Source organism: Dipodomys merriami, unplaced genomic scaffold (genome assembly GCF_024711535.1).
Source record: "Dipodomys merriami isolate MVZ:Mamm:240054 unplaced genomic scaffold, mDipMer1.0.p SCAF_282, whole genome shotgun sequence".
NCBI classification, from domain to species: Eukaryota; Metazoa; Chordata; class Mammalia; order Rodentia; family Heteromyidae; genus Dipodomys; species Dipodomys merriami.
Window position 1 is genome coordinate 981,050 of NW_027204293.1, and position 21,568 is coordinate 1,002,617.

The 21,568-nt window shown below is 36.8% G+C and overlaps 1 long non-coding RNA gene across 1 annotated transcript in view; it reads right to left on the reverse strand.

Moving 5' to 3' along the window:
* Window positions 1–1,510: 1,510 nt before the first annotated feature.
* LOC138838551 (uncharacterized) overlaps window positions 1,511–21,568 on the reverse strand; it is a 42,911-nt gene continuing 22,853 nt past the window's right edge. Inside the window, exons 2-3 of the long non-coding RNA XR_011375657.1 lie at window positions 2,224–2,494; window positions 1,511–1,574 (exon numbers count right to left, since the gene is read on the reverse strand). This is a non-coding gene — a long non-coding RNA (uncharacterized lncRNA). The remainder of the gene's footprint in view (window positions 1,575–2,223; window positions 2,495–21,568) is intronic.

Genomic DNA, 21,568 nt, shown 5'->3' on the forward strand with positions numbered 1-21,568 from the left:
CACCTAACACCCTCTAAAACCAAGACAAGAAGATTCAAATTATATATAATTGACTTGACTGCAACAATAGAGTTCAAAAAATCAAATCACATAATGTGGATGCAAAAGGATTACATTATTAAGGTAATCTTTAAACAACACACAATTTTATGTGAATAGTCCTGATTATAAATGATTTGTTTCCCATACAGATTTTGGATGCACAAAAACAACAAAAACAAAAGAAAACAAAATGAAAAATGACACTTGGCAATAGAGCTAGATGCCAGTATCTCATCTCATGAGGCTGAGATTGTAAGACCATGGTTCACAGATGGCTGGTGTAGCAATCCACGAGATATTTATGTTCAATTGTTCAATCAAACACATAGTGAAACCTTGGTTAAAATAGTACAGATTCAGTCAGTCATGAGTGAAAAAAACAAGCAAGATTTTGAGGCTCTGAGTCAGTTTCATTACTGCACACACGCGCGCACGCACACACACACACACACACACACACACACACACAAACAGCAAATATTAAGAGTGTAAAAAATGAAACTATCTGCTAGGACTATCCTAAGCATATATTAATTAATAAAAATGAGGTAAACCATAGAGCCTATGTTTTTTGAGTCTAGCTTTCTTCACATAATGATTTTTTTCCAAGTCTTTCCATTTTCTTAAGAAAGGGGCTATGTAATTCTTTCTCATAGAAGCATGAAACTCCATTGTGTATATATACCACATTTTCCTGATCCATTCATCTACTGAGGGGCATCTGGACTGGTTCCATATCTTAGATATGGTAATAATGCTGCCAAAAACATACTTGTGCTGGTAGTTTTAGTGTTTTATTTTTTGGAGTCCGGTCGTGGGGCTTGAACTATGGACATGGTGGTTGTCCTTCAGCTCTTCAGCTCAAGTTTAGCGCTCTACCACTTGAGCCACAGTGTCACTTCTGGGTTTTTTCTTTTGCTTATGTGGTACTGAAGAATTGAACCCAGGGACTCTTGCATGCAAACACTACCACTGAGCCATCTTCCCAGCCTGAGAAGATATTTTAACTTATTTTCTACATGTAAATTAATATTAAGCAAAGCTAAATAAATAATTACTTATTTACTCTTCAGAGGATGAGTATATTACTCTTGGATATCTTTGAGGGAAAGACTTTAGACTCATTACAACTGATACCTTGCATTGAAATTACAGGCTAAACTTTCTTCTTCATTAAACAAAAGCTTCAGTTCTTTCATATTAGAATTATAAAATCATAATAGCTGAATGTTGATTTGTTTTCCTTTGCTATTTTCAATCCATTTTTCATCCATTAGCTATCTAGAGATAATTTCCACAAATGCCCATGAATGGGATTGCTGGCTCTAGAGCTATGTACATTTGACCATACAAAATGATGCTAATTGAAATGGACTCCAAGACATGGAAACAACAATTACTTTTTTTTCAGATATCAACCTTGATGTCGGTAAAGAAGTGTAACTAGATCTTATTTTATTTCATTTGTCTTTGATTTATCTCTGGACATCTCTGTCTTGATTCTGGTACCTTCCATCTTGTATATACATTATCTGATTTGGAGAAGGAAAGGGAAATAACATAATGATGAAAGAAGTGACCCATTACAACAATGATATTCACAAGACAATATACCAGCAATGGACTTTACAACTTTGGGGTGGGGGGTATGGTTGAGGGTGGGAAAGGATAAGAGAACAACAATGGAGTGGGTAACAATATTCATCAAGGAATGTACCTTACTCATGTAACTATAACCACTCTGTATAGTACCTTTAAATAAAATAAAATTTTAAAAAGTGAACCTATCCTAGAAAAAAATATCCCTTTCAAAATAACCCATCTGTAATAGTACTTGTGAGGGATTCTAGAGTCAAACTGTTATACCTGGAAAGGGATATATTGGGAAGCCATCTCAAACAGCAATCAAAAGGCTGTGAGCTTGTGCTCTGGAAAGGTCAAACAGTTAAGGGAAGACAGGGGTATGGGTTATTACCTCAAAAGTATTTAAGTTAGAGCTGTTGGAAAGTAAAAGTTTAAGACTTTGGAAACAAGATGGATGTCTGTGCTATGGTTGTAATGATTATTGCTCCCTTCTGCTCCTTAAAAATAAGGGATTCAATTATCACTATGTATACAAACAATACCTCAGTTAATGGTTGTAACCACAAACTAGATTGATGCCTCAGTTTGTGGACATACCTGTAGCCTCTCATTACCCCACCCCTGTAGTAGAATGAATATAAAGCATTTTAAACAGGATTTGGCGATCCAGAAGCTGGCAATGAGGCTTTGGGTCCTCTGGTGTCTTCTTTCCTATAACTTCCTGTGATTTCTCAGTTCTTTGGCCAGGTATCCCATCATCTTTGCTGTTTCATGGTTGTGGTTAGTGACAGTACTGATATTCGGAACACCTCAAAACAAACTATGGAAAACACTTCCTCAGAGAAGATTCACAAATGTATAGGAGCACCTGGAAAGAAACCAAATATCAGCAGTCATTCTGTGATCCTCTAACAAGAAAGTATAGTTCAAGTGTATCTTTACTTCGGATATATATAAGAGATGGACAATTGTCCCTTTTGTACATTTGGTATTTGGTATTGCATAAATTTTCAGAAACACATATACATTGTGAAATAATGTTATTTATTTCATAGGTCACAAACCACGTCACTGGAGTGATGACCCAAATGTCTTTTTTTTTTTTGTTTGTTATTTTTTTTTAATTTAATTTTATTTTATTTTATTTGAGAACATACTGTACAGAGGGGCTACAATTACATGGGCAGGATATTGCATACATTTCTTACCAAGCATTGCAGCCTCCTCCTTTGTTTACCCTTCACCTCCCTTCCCAGCCTCCCCCCTCCCCCCACCCAATTATACCCCCCTCCCCCCCCCCACACCGACATTGTAAAGTTGGTTTTGACATGACATTTTGTACTTCTCATTGTTGCAACAGGTCCACCTGAATCCTTAAACAACTTGTTTGTCCCCATCTACTCCACATATTATACTGACATCAAATATAGTGAAAGCGGGGGTTACACTGTGGGGGAGGGACATACAAAGCAACAAAGAAATAATCTTATAAATGCGTTAGAAACACATGCATGAAAGAAACGAAAACATTAAAATACATATTTAAGGGTTCATTTTCCTAACATCACATTATCTGACGTTTTCCGCTTGACTCAAATGTCTTATCTCAGTTGCCTGATTCAGACTTAGATGAGTGTGAATTGCATAATTGTGAACATTTTTCCATGAAACTTAACAACACAGAATGAAGTTTGAAGGTCAGGTCACTCCATACCTCTAAAGATTTTACATATATTACAGTAATACACACCTAAACTGCTCAGCACTCACAGCACATTGGTGTGTTATAATTGTCTTCAGATCAGAAATATTCTAGAGTTTAAAGTAGAATGATGGGCTGTACATTTTCAATGCAAGAGTGATGATCACCACCTGCAATTATTCTCAGTGGAAAATCTTTCCTATACATTTTATTGACTTAGCTTCTACTCTGTGCTTTACCATTATCAGGGAGGGTCACACTGTATAGACCTACAATACTGCAGCAACCTTAGCTGTCTTTGAATTTTACCTCTAATCTTAATACCAAGGTCAACTCCGCAACACTAATAAAATAATTAATGGACACCTGAACTTTCCAAGCTTGGTTAAAAATTCAGCTATCATTGCTCTTGCCAGTGTTAAAGATCTCACTCTATTAGATTTATTGTATTTCTTCTTGTATTTTCAACACTGCCTTAGATGTTGGTTTTTGATATAGAGCTTTTAGTTTGCATTTGATTTATGGAAGTGTTAGTAATGCCAGTTGAACTGCATATATTACAATGTAAGTAATTTGATGTTTTGATATATGAATTTAATTTTGGCAATTGAGGAAGTCAATGCACATCTCTCAGAAAAGTTTCTTAAAATGTACTGGTATTGCTTTATTGTGAACTTCCTAAAAGCAAGTCATAGGAGCACATGTCCTAATCCCATCACTTCTGTCACTGAGACAATGCTTGAAATGTCCAGACGACTTGGCACTTCATAGTGAGAAAGTTTCTACAATGAAGGGTGAAAGAATAGAAAAAAGAGCAAATGAATCTTCCAACTGTTTTGTTACATGTTCTTTACACTTAGCATTAAGACACCATAATAGTATATTTTTTTGGGTCCGGTCGTGGGGCCTGAACTCTGGGCCTGGGCACTGTCCCTCAGCTCTTCAGCTCAAGGCTAGCGCTCTACCATTGAGCCACAGCACCCCTTCCGGCTTTTTTCTTTTTGCTTATGTGGTGCTGAAGAATCGAACCCAGGGCCTCATGCATGCAAGGCAAGCACTCTACCACTGAGCCACCTTCCCAGCCCCCATAATAGTATTTTTATAACTTCTTACCTTCTTTTGTCCTGTTCTGAGATGTTTTATTTATGGATCTCTAAGAAATCATATAAGAATCATAAAATAAATCCATAAATCATATAAGAAATCTTAAAAATAGTTTGTTAGGGATATATAACCTAAAAGGAATAATTTCAGGAAAGTATTAAGCACATAAAATGTAATGCACACCTACAATTGTCTCTTTATTTAAAACTTCAGCAGTTGTAGTTTATTTATTCTAATAACAAAGATTATAAACTAAGTTACAATAGTATTCCAAATGGAACACAGAACTAGAAAAATGAAGGGTAGCACTAAAGAATGCTACTGCTACTACTAATAGAGTAAGAATAAAATTTAGGCAAACCTCCTTCAGAATAAAAGCCACAGGACAGCCCCAACATTACTTTAATTGTTTCATATGAAGACAAGACCTTTTTAGTAAAGATAAGTTTTCACAGATATTAACATCAGTTGGGTATATATTAAGGCCTTCAGGAAGGATGCTCTGACAATGTTGATAGAAACTGACTTCTTTGGGACCTACTACACAATGTGCAGACACCATTCCAAGCACTGCACCTGCATTAGGGTAATTTTAGTGCTCAAGATAGTTCTTCCAGTTAGGAAATGAATTAAGTATTTTATTAAAAACAGAAGTAGGCAACAAGACCAAACAAATTTCCCAAGTACCCAATACGGATCAGCTGTAGAACCATAATTCAAATCCAGGTTTCCACCAGGCATATCTGAGGATATTCTGTAAGTTTCACCCTCATTACCTTTCAAGATGTATGGAGCAGATGAACCTACTTTATCTTCCTAATTATGGTTATAATGGCAATAACATTGTTACAGAATATACATATTTTTAAATTAAAAGGGTGTGGGTAATGATATTGTAGGTGATCTTTATACCAAATAAAGACTGAACCAAAAAGAAAAGTAAGGACCTGGGAAGGTGGCTCAGTGATAGAGCGCTTGCTTTGAATGCATGAAGTCCTGGGATCAATTCCTCAGCACCACATAAGCAAAAAGAAAAAAGTTGAAAGTGTGCTGTGGCTCAAGTGGTAGAGCACTATCCTTGAGCTGAAGAGCTGAGGGACAGCACCCATGCCCAGAGTGCAGGCCCCACAACCGGAACCCCCCCAAAAAATAAAAATAAAAGAACCTAGGCTGCAAATTTTAGTCATTGTACTAGCACTCATATACCATATATGTGTGTGTGTGTGTGTGTGTGTGTGTGTGTGTGTGTGTGTGTGTGTGTGTATACACATATATATATATATATTCTTCCTAAAATATACAGTGAGTTAATTTGTCGAAACCTGGTCATAGAATAAATATGAGGTGTGAAAAAGTTTGTAAGTCTGAAATGACTCCAAGGTATTTTGAGAAGACAGCTGGAAGAGTTATCACTTAATCAAATAGTAATGAGGTATTGGTTTGTAGATAGAGATCAAAGCTCACTTGGGACATTTTGTGTTTGTTAAAATCAGTAGTTACGAGTTGTCAGTAGACAGGATGCTATTAAGGACTTGAATTAATGTAAACAGAGATGGAGAAAAATACAGAAATAATTACTGTACTCAGTGGTAAAAAACATGAGAAGGAATATTACAGAGCTAAGCCCCGGGATACACAAATATGTAAATCATGACAAATGAAGAAAAACAGTAATAATTATGTAATGCAGACTTATATGGGTAGGTATTTTTAATGTTTAAGGGCTATGAAGTGATTGTGTGATGACCTAAAATTTAAGAAATTCTTAAGTTCAACTATCCTTTGGGACAACCATAGCTGATAGTTTAAGTAAAACGGGGCCACAATAGTGTGTCTTGATTTACCAAAGTGAAAATAGGCCAATATTTGGAAAGCCACTTTTTGGACCTGTGGTTGGAGTGGCAATTACTGCAGTTTGTTCAACTGTCAGTAGAAAGCTACAGGTTTAGCACAATGATAGAAATCTTTCAGGGATCTGGTAGACTTTCCCTCTGTCTTCAATTTCCCTTTTTTTCTGAGAGCTAAAATATCACTACTGGAAGCCTGTCCAAATTGTGCCTTTGGCAAGTTAACAGATAGTCAGTCTATCACATGCCCAAATAAAAGAGAATTGGAACAGGTTTACATTGAGCACTCACAGTAGACAGGTCTCTGGACTTTCTCAGGAAAAGCCTTCTGCCATTGTGGGATGGATAGGGCTGGATGATATGCAAAATAGACACCATAGATGGAAAGTATTCTGCTAAGTTAACACTTGAGATATCGGATGTTTTAACTGCATTGTATTGACTTTTATGAATCAGTTAATCAGATTCTTCATGCCACATTATTTTAATAGACTGTAAAATGCATGTTTATCGCATTTCCTTTGTATAACATATAGTATGTTTTGAAATTTGGTATAAAACATTTGTCTTTTCATTTATTTACTTTTAATATGTTTTACTCTAGTTTTCAAGAGTAGGGAAATGCCCTGGAACTTTGTAATTTGATGTCATATGTAATTTATTTTTTTAAAAATTCTTATTTATTGTCTATTGCAGCCCCCGGCTATATGTAATTTAAACTGTAGTTTTCTTCAAGTGTATCATCCTACGCTGATGATTTTTTCTCATAAGCTTTCTAATAAATATGTAGTCTATTCAATTTTGAAAAGTACTGCTGTACCTCCCACTTATTTGTGGCATTTCTGAAATCCAAGTTCCTCTGTGTGTCAGCGTGGATACTTTTGCTTGTAACAGTTTTGTTATTGAATACATAGCATCTGACTACTTAGGGAACAAAGGATGTGAAGTTACAGTATCCCAATAAAGAACTTCCAGGACAATTCAAGGGCAACTCATGTACTCTCTGTGTAGGTGAATAAGAGCATAGAAAAGAAAGTCTTATACATGAATGTGACTGGGAGTGTGTGCACATAGGTATTCACTTATTTATCTGTTGTTATAGTTTTACATATTCAATATTATTCATTATATATATATCCAAAATCCAGAGAACCACATCCATGGGCATCGTTTTCCTATGTTGCTCTTTGGGTAATAAGAATGAAACCTGGTATTGTCCTGTGGTAGAGAAATAACTCAGAGATTCAAACATTTTTCTTTCAATATGTTGCCTGTTCCTACATCTAAAATGAGGAAGTCTGTTAATACATAATACATGTTATGATCTATTTAATCTATTTATACAATGTATAATGTATTCTATATTATAATATATATTATATATAATAACTGAGTATTATATATTCATAAGGAAAAATACAACAAACGTATCTATGACCATACTTTCCCAGCCATGATTAGGTTCATTAGAGTTAGGTGCATTACATCTCAACAGGAAAAGTCTACTGAAGTTTTGATGACCTTGAGCTAGATAAGGAGAATTTCTGTAAGAGGAGCCTCTCTTCAATTATGAGAAAAAATAAGTTTGGAAGTTTTTTTATTTTATTTTTTTGTTTTTATTTAGGTGGACAAGGAGCCTGAACTCTGGGCCTGAGCACTGTCCCTCACCTCTTCAATTCAAGGCTAGTTCCCTACCACTCACCCATAAAAGCACTTCTGGCTTTTTTTTTGCTTATGTGGCACTGAAGAATCGAACCCTAGGCATTGTCCCTGAGCTCAAGGCTCGTGCTCTACCACTTGAACCACAGCACCACTTCTGGCTTTTTCTGCCTGGGAATGCTTTGAATCATAATACTCAGATCTCATCCTCCCAGGTAGCTAGGATTACAGGTGTGAGCCACCAGTGCCCAGCAAGTCCCTCTTAGATATTATTCTAAAAGCCTCTTATCCAAGGTCACTCCTAAGATAATGAATGGACCTATGCCAATAGTTCCTTCATACTCTCATCTCCTGTTATGGCTATGGTGTGTCTTTTCCATTGTATCCTGAACCTACTTCACAGTTCTCTTCCTAATCCATGATTCTAGATGTATTACTAATAATTACCCAAATTTTGTGGCTATAAACCCTAAATTATTCAACTATTAATTTAATTTAATTTTTTTCAATATGATCATGGTTCTGTACAAATCTGAGCTTTTATTCACCTCTTGCATCTACCTCTTGGCATAGCAGAGCCTGTGCCTAATCTACTTTAAATGCAAGAGGTTAGCCAAAGAACAGCCTACAGTATTCCTGCCTAGGAGTCAGTACAGGTAGTAGAGTGCCTGAAAGAAGCAATGCATTCCTGACATGAGAAGGGGTGAGAGTGACAACAGCCTACAGAGCAAACTGGCAGTCACAACATTTAACAACTTCTACTTTGGGGAAACTGATCTCCTGCAAAGTGGCAGTGAGATAACTTTAATTTTCTTATATGAAGGAAGTTGTCATGTCTCACTATATAACTCCCTTGTAATCAAAGAGAGGGTCATTCTTTTGTTTCCACCTTAGGCCCAGTCTCAGTTTATGTCAGACTTTGCTCAGACTCTATTCCTACCAGAAGGTCCCTAATGAGGAGGAAAGTGTGATCTCTTGGCTTCTGACTGGCCCTTCGGGACCTGAAGCCACTTTTAGTTTTCAACCTGTTCCTTCTGACAATGGGAAAGCTCATTCTCTGAATTGTGCCATAGTATTGTGCCCTTTCTTCAGAGAAAGTCAAGGAATGACAGATTCTGCCTGAGTGAGTGAGTATCTCCATTTCCAAAGAGGTCAATTAATATCTGATTCTGAGACCCAGGTGAAAGTCCTTTACCAGATCCTCCAAGCTCTGACTCCAAGCCATCCTCCTATTTCTCCAGCTCTTTCTCATGAACCAAAAGGTTACAGGAGTTTAGTTCAGAAACAAGGAGAAATGAGAGAAGCAGAAGAACCATTGGCAGGGTGAGGAATTTAGAGATTCTGGGTGAAAAAAAAGGCTCAGAAAATATAGAATCAGGGGGCTGGGAAGGTTGCTCAGTGGTAGAGCGCTTGCCTTGCATGCCTGAGGCCCTGGGTTCGATTCCTCTGCACCACATAAGCAAAAAGAATAAAGCTGGAAGTGGTGCTGTGGCTCAAGTGGTAGAGCGCTAGCTTTGAGCTGAAGAGCTGAGGGACAGTGCCCAGGCCAGAGTTCAGGCCCCAGGACCGGACACCGCTCCCCCAAAAAAAGAAAATCTAGTATCACTCACATCATTAGGGAATCACATCATAAGAGTAGGGAATAAATGTAATAAATTACTACCTAAATTACTAACTCCACTACTCTACATTATAAGTGTTCTGTCAAAAGTTAGCTGTCCTAGCTCTATTTTGATCAGGAAAACAGAGCACATTCTTTCCTTACAAAGTTCTACTGAGTATCTTTATCCATACCACAGGTTGTTCTTACTCTCTACTTCTCTCTTACTTTCCTTTGCTGCATTCAATCAATGACACTTGAATGTGTTAGCATCTTCTAATCCATTTGTTATAAAGTAAAACAAATTATGGGGAAACATATATCTATGGTACATTTTCTTCTATGGCATATTTATTTGATGTTATTAAGTATTATTTTAATAGTTTCATTGTTAATACTTGAGAAAAATATTCTACTATTAGCAGTAATTAGTTGCACATTTTTTGGTATTTTCCCATGTCTGTGTATATTTTAAGTTTCTAACATCATCTTTTCCCCCAACTGTTGCCTTCTTAAAATTGCTTCAAATTATAAACTATATATGATGGTCCTCTATGTGTTCATTGATATATTTAAACTTTGATCTAATATCTACATATTATAGGAAATCTTCAACCTATTGTAATTGGTCTGAAAATCAATATGGATGTTCCTCATTAAAGCAAAAACACAATGCCACAAAAATTAGTGAAATTAGGATTAGGTATATATTCAAAATATTTAGCAATGATACAGTAGAAACATTCACTTCTCATATACCAGAACATGTTTATAGCTATGAATAGCACATTTTCTTCATTCCCTCTTTCTGGTGCATCTAGGTTGATTACACAGCTTGGTTGATATAGAATATTAATGCCATGAACATGTATGTTCATGTTGATTCATATTCCTTCAATATGTATCCAATTGCAGTAAAGGTCATCAACATATCTGTCTTTTTGGTATTGTGTAAACTTCCATTAAGATATCCCTATGGGTTGCACTAGTTTACAATGGCACAAAACCAAATATACTTCCTGATTTATTTACCTCTCCAGCAGTTTATTTATTTGAGTGGTGGTAGCTATTCTGGTGTGTAAGATAGGATCTCAGTGACTTTCCTCTTTATTTTCCTTCGTATTTGTTATGTAGATATGAATCTCAAAAATTTCATTTATTTATTAAACACTTACATTTGTACTTCATTCCTGATTAGTGTCTTTCTTTTTCTTTGGTATTTGATCAATTTTTAAGATTTATAACATTTGATTTTTTCCCATTACAAATACACATTTCAGTTAGTAAAAAGTTTTTTTTTTCATTACAGTGGTGCACAATTAACTAAAAACAACAGATTGTACATTTATATCACTGGATGTTTTTGTTTGTATTTACAGCCAGGAAATTGTTTCAATAAAGATGCTGAACTTCTTTCATTGATAAACTGAAATATAATATCTCATATTGGCCTAAACTAATCTCAGAATTAACAGTCAGAGCCTGGGCCACCACAGTCTGGGCTAAGTAAAACCACTAACACAGTATACACTGCATTTAAAGAGAGCAACGGGCTTCATAAAAGATGGAAGAAAGGCATCACCTTAATGAAGCAAATGTTGAAGTTCACAAGCAGACCTTAGGAATCTGAATATCAAGAAGATCAAAGGATAAAAGTATTTAGAAGGACAACTTTAGAACTCAAAATTGGGGAGGTGGGACAAACAATAGATACCAAAACTCAATGCTGAAGGGAAGGAGAATTTTACCCCAAACCTCAGCTGTGTCTGACTCTCTCACACAACACACAAAGACACACACACAGACACACACACAGACACACACACAGACACACAGACACACAGACACACACACACACACACACACACACACACACACACACACACACACACACACACACACACACACACACACACCGCTAGTGAGAGATCTTTGCCAAAGCACAGGCATTCTGGACTTAGACACTGAATACTCAGGAACTATCCATTGTGAAGGCCTTTACTGAAAGTACCCATTGAAATTAGTCATTTACTGAAAGTTAAAACTCAGGTTCCTGGAAAAACCGTGAAATGTCACAATAAAGTTCTGCCCATAACTCCCCTAGCAATAGCCATCAGTGGATGACAAGAAGTACCTAAAGTTACAGATTATTTTTAATTTTTTAATTTTTTTACTTTTTTATTGTGGAAATACTGTACAGAGGAGCTACAGTTACATGGGCAAGATAATGAGTACATTTCTTATCAAGCAATTTTTGCCTCCTCCTTTGTTTCCCCCTCCCATCCCTTCCCATTGTCCCCCCGACCCCCCATCGAATCTTCCTCCCCCCTTCCCCTCACCAAAGTTGTAAAGTTCATTTTTCTCCATAAGAACTTGTACATCTCATTGTTGCAATGGGTCCACCTGTACCCCTATTTAAACGATTTGTTTTTTTTCCCCTTCTCCTCCACAAAGTATTGATTATTGCTTAGCCTGCACTCGCTAGCCAATAAGATTGTTATAAGATTACCCAGTTAACAGAAGGGTCGGGGATCTCAACTCTGACCCACTGCAATGGTGACAGTCGTGAGTCCAGGCTCGACCTTGCAATAAATGACTCTAATGTGGTCACATAAGAACTGGCTCCATGGTGGTCTTTGGGGATCCTTATCTAAGCACAAGGCTAGTGTACACAGAGAACCACAGGGGCAGCTGTATCTGGAACAATGAAGCTTTTTTCCTCTTCTTTTCAGATAATCAATCATGATGTTGCAGTTGGCTCCACAGCTGCTCCACATCTGTGCAGGTGGAAGGAAAGGATGCCTTAGACTGCAGGATGGCCTTGTGTACCCCAGGATTTATGTGTAACAATGCAGTTTGTGGTCCTCTAGGCAGGGGTGGCCAAGCTGAAATGGTGGTAAACTTTGCCTGGAGGATGGCACCCTGTGAGCCCTGCATGCATGGTGAAGCAGCCTGGAAAGTCCTGTGAACATCTCCGGGATGGCCTCTCAGTGGATTGGAGAAATTGACTCCTGTAGTTGCACATGGCAGGAGGCAGGAGGAGAGCAGGAATCCTGAAGATGGGAGAGGCACAGAAGCAAATGCACGTCTCCATTGAGACTCCTCGGCCATTCTAAGGAGGTTCACAACCCACACGTGGCGGCCACTGCACAGGTCCCCAGAGGTCCTACTTGTCTGGGGAGCAGTTCCTGGTCCTGATCCAGAGCTGGAACTTCCCAAGTGGCCCTGAGCTTGGCTGGGCTGGAGCGGAACCTACCAGCCTTGTTTCCTCTGCCCTGCTGAGTATATCCTCCTAGCACCTGCCCAGGCTACAGCACCCACAACAGGCCACCTCCTTGGGGCAGCCTGAAGCTGTGCTGACAATTCCTGCCTGGTGCCTGCTTAAGGCAAGAGCCAGGCCTAGCCCACAGCAGAGCTGGCCCTCACTTCCAAGGGCATCGAGAGAGGCATGACAACCACAGGCCCAGCCTTGCTGCCCTCACTGCCCCTAGAGGTTAACTATCAGTCCCTGCCTTTGTTCTTGAAATTCTTCAGCCATTGGTTATCTCATTTTTCATTTTCTGTTTGGGTGGGACTCGAGACTTCTTCCTCTCCTCACCAAGCTAACATGTCCTAGCAAAGCCACTCCAACTACCAATCTACCATATATTATGTGATTTTTTTGTTTCTCTTCTATTTTCTTCCTCCACGGTATAACCCATTTCCACTGTATTTGAGGTCTGTGAGCTCCAACTTGCATATACAAATTTCTAATATGGGGAGGGGAAGGGAAATAAAATGCTGAAAGAAGTACACAGTATGACCCATTGTTACAATGAGATGAACAAGACACTATGTTGAAAATGAACTTTACTAGTTGGGAATGAAAGGTGAGAATTGGGGCGGTGGTGAGAAAAGGGATGGCAGGGAAAAACAAAAGAGGAGGTAACAATGTTCGTTAGATAATGTACTCACTAACTTACTTATGTAACTCTAATCCCTCTGTCTACCATTTTCACAATTAAAAAAAAACATGAAAAAATTATCCTGGAGTACATTAAGTTCAAATTTCCTAAATGTTCTGTAAATTAAGACCAATTTTAAGTGGGAAGTAGGTTCTCAGAAACATTTTTGGTCAGTGTTTGTGTTGTGCATTATTACCCAAGTGTACATAAATTAACAGTAGGAGAAACAATAGGAATAGGAGAAAGAGAAGTTCTGTGTTTAAGTATAATGGTTCAATAAACTATAGAAGACTCTGCAAATAAGACAACTTTGAAACAATAAAGCCAAGGCCAGTATTTAGACCTATGTGAGTGACATAGAGAAAGCATTACTCCTAAATGGAACATGAAGGATGAGGCCACTGTCTTTCTTCTACTAGCTCTAAATCATGGTAGCTAATCATGCAAATTTGTAAAAACTTGAATGGAAGAATAATTCTGGTTCCAAGCAAGTCATATATAAGACCATGGACTAAACTGGGGAAAAAAAAGGCCATGTTGAGAGAGCAGAAATTATTCTAGCAATGAACTGTTGGCTAAGATCATATTTCTTTTTCTTTTTCTTTTTCTTTTCTTTTTCTTTTGATGGTAGTGGGGCTTGAACTCCATGCCTGGGCACTGTCCATCTAGTCTTCAGCTCAAAGCTTGTGCTGTACCTCTTGAGCCACAGTACCACTTCTAGTTTTCTGGTGGTTAATTCGAGATAAGTGCCTCAGAAACTTTCCTACTCATGCTGGATTTGAACTGCAATCCTCAGATCTCAGCCTCCTGATTAGCTAGGATTACAGGTGTGAGCCACTGGCATCCTGCTTAGGATCACATGTAATTAACTTGCAATATATTATCTCCTTTTATTGTATACATTTTAGTGCTTTGGAAGTGAATTGTACCTTCATAGGTTTTCAAAGCCTAATTTTCACGAACTTGCATTTCTTCAAATAGAAATGCTATAAATTTTAGAACAGACATTAAAATAGATATAAAATTCACTTACAGGAATTTGTCCAGCGTACATCCTCTATAGTGTGTCCTTTAAAATTTGATTTTTGGGGATTTTTTCCAGAGTCTCACACATATTTTCAAGTGCACTGTCAATGAACTACAATTCCCTTTCGAAACACGTTTTTTACTTCTCTTTAATGCATAGAAGTGTAATGAATATACAATTCTTTTTGACCTTTACGACTTGAAAACTTGCTTGCTAAAAGTATTATAAAAATCGATCATTATGAGGAGTTTATCAATTTCTCCACAAATGCATTACTTTATTTTGTGTCACCTTTTTATGTTAGGGTCATACTAGTGAGTTTTCTTTGTCTTTTTTCTTAGATACTAAAGAGTAACTTATTTCATATGCTCCTCCTATTGACTATTAATTTACACATGGTCTTTAAAGAAATATCCCATTCAGGAAAAATTATATGGAATTAGAAGATATAAAAATATTTAAGATTCAGAATCATTGTAGCATTCACATTGTAGCATTAGCAAATATGTTCCCTCTATCTGTTGGATAAGTTTCACTTCGTTTATAGTGTCCTTTGAATTATGAGTATAGTGTCCCTTGAATTATGAAATGCTATCACTTGATATAATCCAGTATATTCTTGCCTTTCTTTAGCCACTAATGATTTCCATTAGAAATCTTTACTCATACAATGTCATGAATTTTTACGTTTATCTCTTATAGGTTTTTACATTTCACATTTAGTTTGATAATCTTTTTTATTATAAATTTTTGTATAAGGATTGAGGTAGGCCAGGCGCCTGTAGGTCCCTCCTGTAATCCTAGCTAGGCAGGAGTCTGAGATCTAAGGACCACGGTTTAAAGCCAGCCTGGGCAGGAAAGTCCAGAGCCTGAGCCCAGAGTTCCAGCCCCATGAGTGACAAAAAAAAAAAAAAAGAAACAAAAAAATGGATTGAGGTAGTAGTCTAAGATCATTCTGTAAATCCCAAAAGAAAATAGTGCCAATACACCCATTTAAGATTCTATTTTTATTTCATTAAGTCATAGGATAGTTTTCAAAATCTATTGACCATACAACTGAGAATTTATTTTTAACAAATCTGTTACATTCTTCTATGTGTCTGCTCTTGTAGTAGAACTATGTTGTCTTCACTACTAAACATGATAGAAAGATTCAAAGCTAGTATGAAGGATAAAGCTACACCATTTTACAAGATTGTTCTGACTGACCTGTATTCCTTGAATTTACATAGGAGTTTAATGAGCAGGTGGACCAATATTCTACAGAGATATCTAGATGTTTGATAGTCACTCATATTTTGTACCTTCAAAAAACACAAGACCCCAGATATTATATATAGAAAAATGTCTTCAGAGAATACTTGAAACAACTAAAATTACCTCAGGAATTAGTTAAGATTTAGATAACACTGAAGCATAACAAAGCTGAATGATAACAACTTGAGTTGTACAAAGACAACAGAGGAAAGTGAGAGGAGTAAGAATGATGGACCACATAGGAGCTATATGTGATTGCTATTATGTTTCAAAAACCAGAAAGACTTCAGAGAAGAGAAGGAGAAAAATAAAGTGTCCTGAGAGAAGTTTCTTTTTAATCCATCTAATAGCTGGTACTAAAATCAGTGGAAATGGGAAAAATTAAAATAGAAATTAAAGCGTTGTATATACATGTTGTAATAGGAATATGATAATTTTCAAAGAAATAAGAGAGAGAATAGTTAAACTCTAAAGGGAAAAGGAATGGAGAGAAAAGAAGCAAAGTAAAACCTTTATCAATAACAAACACAAGAGTTTGGAAGTGGAAATATTCTAAATTACAATAAAAATTGCTAGCGTGGATAGAATATGGATCACATGTTATCATATATAATTTTGAAAAAGCATAATAGGAATGAAAGTCATGGTTTAAAACACTATTTGGATTATAACTACACAGTATAGCTCAGTGGTAAACCATTGGCTTTGCATATGTGAAGCAATGGTGTGAACTCCCAAGCATTACAAAGTACACACAAAGCACACACACACACACACACACAAAAACCACATAAACACACACACACACACACACACACACACACCACATACACACATTTGCAATATTGATATTATCATATTAAACAGATGAAATTATCACAAACAGTAAAAGTATGTTAATATATGAAATAATAATATTGCTCGTAGTATTTAAAAGTTTAGTAGAAAGAAAATAGTCACAATATACTTGGATTTTAATAGATTAAGTAAATTGAAAATTAATAGAAGACATGAGAACTTTCGCAAGTAAGTTTTAAATAATAAACATTTTGAAACATGTGTCCTTTTATTTTAATAAATGATTGATATTACTGGTGTTTGAACTCAAGATTTAGAATATGATAGCGAGGTACTGTATATAACGCTAGGGATGGCTATATCCATAATCATTTCACTCTGAATAGTTTTACACTAAGGTCTCATAGTTTCCCAGTCTCTCCCGAATTACAAACTCTATTTACACTTCCCACCATAGCTAGAAAATGGATGTCACAAATCACCATGCCGAGCTCAAAGTTCTTTTTTTAGTTCAAGTAAAAGTACTTCCAAAAAGTGACCAAGTAATGAAGCATTTCTTAGTAAAGTATGTGCTTCTTAAAAATACTGTAAGTATTTGTTACCTGGACAAATATTTTTATACTATAAAAAAATAAATGTATTTAGATTCACTAACCATATAAAATTAAGAAATTAATTTTTAAATAGCCACATGTTAAATACTATAAAAGCAAAATATATGTGTCTGAATAATTTACATGTGTAAAAATCATGCAAAATTAAATTAACTGATCTTAAACTTTGAAAAAAGAATTACTCTAAAGAAACAAAAGGAGCCGGGCACTGGTGGCTCACGCCTGTAATCCTAGCTACTCAGGAGGCTGAGATCTAAGGATCGCGGTTCAAATCCAGCCCGGGCAGGAGAGACCGTGAGACTCCTATCTCCAATAAACCACCAGAAAACCGGAAGTGGCGCTGTAGCTCAAGTGGTAGAGCGCTCGCCTTGAGCTGAAGAGCTGAGGGACAGCGCCCAGGCCCAGAGTTCAAGCCCCATGACCGACAAAAAAAAAAAAAAAAGACACAAAAGGAAACATTTAAGCTCAAAATTTGAAATTTAGAAAATAAAATGAAGTAGGGGCTGGGAAGGTAGCTCAGTTGTAGAGCACTTGCCTTGCAAGCATGACGCCCTGGGTTCGATTCCTCAGCACCACAAAAGCAAAAAGAAAAAAAGCCGGAAGTGGTGCTTTGGCTCAAGTGGCTCAAGCGCTAGCCTTGAGCTGAAGAGCTGAGGGACAGGGCTCAGGCCCAGACTTCAGGCCCCACAACCGGACCCCCCCCCCCAAAAAAAAAGAAAAGAAAATGAAGTATACTCTTCAGTTGACTTAATTAAGTGTAAACGCTCTGTATATCAATTTTATAATAAAAAATGCTTGAACAAAAAAAGCAAAAGTACCCATTGATCAATAGCAACAGCAAAAGCATCAATAGTTCTTGTTTTGAGTGTACAAAAATATCGTTGGAATATATAACAATGTTCCTTCCCGAAGAAATGTACTCATTACCTCATTTATGTAACTGTAACCCCTGTGTACATTATCATTACAATAAAATTAATTTGAAATTAAAAATAAACCAAATAATATATCAATTAAGAATTCTTAGAAGCCATTGGTTAAAAACATTGTAAAAAACTCCCCTAAATATCCAAGGAATATATTTTGATGATACTATTTAAATGCTTCAACTTCAGCAGAGAAGCAAAAAGTTTAAAAACTGTTACAAAGTAAAGTAATAAATCAGAATATATTACTATTAATAATAATCATATGACAAATTTATAGTGGTAATCAAATATGTAAGAAATGAGGCAATTTCCATTCATTTGCACTTAATAAGTGAGAAAGAATTTTCAAGGTCTTTTTAAATTGTCATAAGTTTAATGAAGAAATTATTCTGTCACATCATATGATAATCAGACAAAGCTGAAATTAGAACAAAGAACAGATTTATTACGTTTTTGGATGTTAATGTATATACTTATTTTGGTTGTGGAAAATGTGGGGATTTCAACTTTGGGTATATTGTTCTTGCAGGCTGGCATCATATATGTGGTTAATTTTAGGATAGTGGTTCCCTTTCCACAAGAACATGCACCTGATCTGTCCTTTTAGCCTTCCCATCATCAATGGCATCAGAGTTGCACACCAACTTTTCTAGCTTGCTACCTTGCCTGGCCTGGATCCTCAGTCCTTCCAATCTTAGTTTCTAGATAGTGCAGGATGGTGGAAATGATCCAATTCACCCAGCTATAGATTGAGAAATAAGTCCACTAAATTTTGGCCTGGGTTCTGTCCTCAAGTCTCCTAAGTAGTTAAGAGTACACATGTGATACCCTGGTGCCAAACACTAAGAATATTTTTAAAGCAAGTAGACATATATATGACTTAGGCTTGTGAATGCCTCAGGAGCAGTGAAGCACAGAGGATAGGTAGAATTTTAACTAGCTACTCAGAGGCTGAATAAGCTTAGCTAGCTACTCGGGAGTCTGAGATCTGAAGACCACGGTTCAATCATGAAAATACAAGCGATTATCTATTAAAAAAAAAACACAACAGAATTGTAGCAGTGGCTGAAGTAGTAGACCACTATCCTTGGGCACGGAAGTTGAGGAATAGTTCCCAGGGACTATCAAGCCTCAAGAATGATGAATGCATGCATGAGCATATGCACATGTTCGTGTGCGTACTCGTACATGCATGCACACATATACAAACACAAATGAATATTTCAATGTGAAGTTATTTATTTTTTTTTACCTTGCTGTACTTTATTTCCCTCTATTAGTTCACAAATTAACAAAATCAGCTAAGGACCTATTCATCATGTTTCTCTAAAATCTACTCTCTTTTTGGAAGCCTGCTTTTATTTGTCCCAAAAGTAAATTATTCAGGAAGTCAATTCATCACTCTCAAGTCTATAGTATTAGATGATTGTTTAGGTTCCTCCTAGCAAAATGATTTTTTGAAATCCTGCATCAAGCAATATATTTCTTTCACTAGAAGAGAAACCTCTGTCAAACAATTAATAATAGCTTATTCTCCTCCTGGTATTCATCTGTAGTTTTATTTTCTTCATATATTTCATGATCTATCTGTGTATGCCAAAGTCTGCGCTTAGCATGTGTATACCATTCATAGATACTGAAATTGCTTTGGAATAAATAATGTTCACACTGACTATCTTGAAAAAGAAGAATTGGTTTCTTAGCACTTTAGGTAAGAACTTGAGGGAAAGAAACAAAAGGAAAAGTGAGGAACAACTCAACACATAGATTCAAATGAAACAAAACAACCCAAGAAAACAAAAATTAATTCAGTACTCAAGAACCTGCAGGAAATGAAAGATTTAAAAAAATCAGCTATGACAAGCTTATGAAATTTGTGACTACATGGGAGTGCACTGTTGGGAGGATAGTGGCTAAAGCCCAGACTGAACAGAAAGTTCTGTACACAATGCCATGCACCTGTTATTCTAAATTCCAGGAAGAATAACATCAAGTGCACTGAGACCAAGTTAATACACAACTAGGAAGCCAGTTTCTAGCTGAAAAATAATCAGGATAACTTAGGGCTGGCGGCATGACAAAGTGGTAAGAACATCCATTTAAGATGCACAAAACACTCAATCAAACTCTAGTATTAGGGGTAAAAAAAAAGCTATGATTTAAATAATTAGAACAATTGTAATACTTGAGTATTTGAGTGGAGAAAAATCCATTAGAGAGATAGAATGAACCCACGTTGTAATGCTACTTTAGTGATAATATTTAGTGGTACTTGAGATAAAACAGAGTTACCTTGCAAATGAGCATGGATGTACATTTGGGTGATGGAAATACTCTACTTACAGAGGTGTAAATTAGATTTTTTTGGGTAGATTGTAGTTCTTGAACTAAAAGCCTGGGTGATGTCCTTGAGCTTTTTCTCTCAAGGTTACCACTCTAATACATTGAGCCACAGTTCCAATTCTGATTTTCTGTTGGTTGTTTGGAGATAAGAGGCGCATGGACTTTCCTGCGCAGGATGGCTTCAAAACATGATCGTCAGATCTTATCCTCCTGAGTAACCAGGATTCCAGGCATGAGCCTTCGACGTTTTTAATAATTCAGTAAATTGTATAGTAACAGAACTTATAAATTATCATTGTAACCTGTGTAATATATGTGTATGTATAAATCATTGCATACAGTTAGAAATAAATTGACATATTTTTGCATCTACAATAGATTTATGAAATCATCCTTCCTTATGAAATAAAATGGAAACAAATTTAATAAGGAGCAAAACAAAGGGAATTGTTACACATTACTACTTGTTGAATGGAAGATGAATTGTCCCGACCCGCAGGACTTCAACGAGGGCGGTGAACCTAAGGGAGAAGGAATGAAGGGACAAGAGACACGAACGACAGCAAGACAAGGATTCTGATCAAGCTGCCAAATTTTATTTTTTACATAGGGGTATTTATATGCTTAGAATAAGGAAGCTTTTTCATTGGGCATAGCAGCTGCAGGATGCTTGCTTAGGGCAGTGAAAAGGTGGTCGTTAGCAGCTACAGGGGGGTGAAAAGGTGGTTGTAAGCAGCTACTGGTATTTGTATGGGGCAGGATGAAAAGACCAGATTCTGTGAACAGCCTCCTGATGTTCCAGTGAGATAGTCAAGCCTATCATGCAAATAGACTCCCTGCAGGGCTCACAACATCTCCCCCTTTCTTATTTAGAAAATTGACCATCAATTGTTGGTGCTCTTTTTGAGGGGGTGACAGAGGCTCTGTTCCTCTAAGGGGCAGGGTTTTTCTCTGCTCTGAGCAAGCGTCCTCATTCGGGGAGGGGAATTTTACAGGCCTTGGCATGTTTTTTGAGGAGATGGCTTGTGGGTATGCATGCCAACCATCATGCACCAGAGCTTGCCACTCAGGGGTCTTGGTTTTGGGATCTTGCGGATCCATCCCCCTGCAGTCTTACC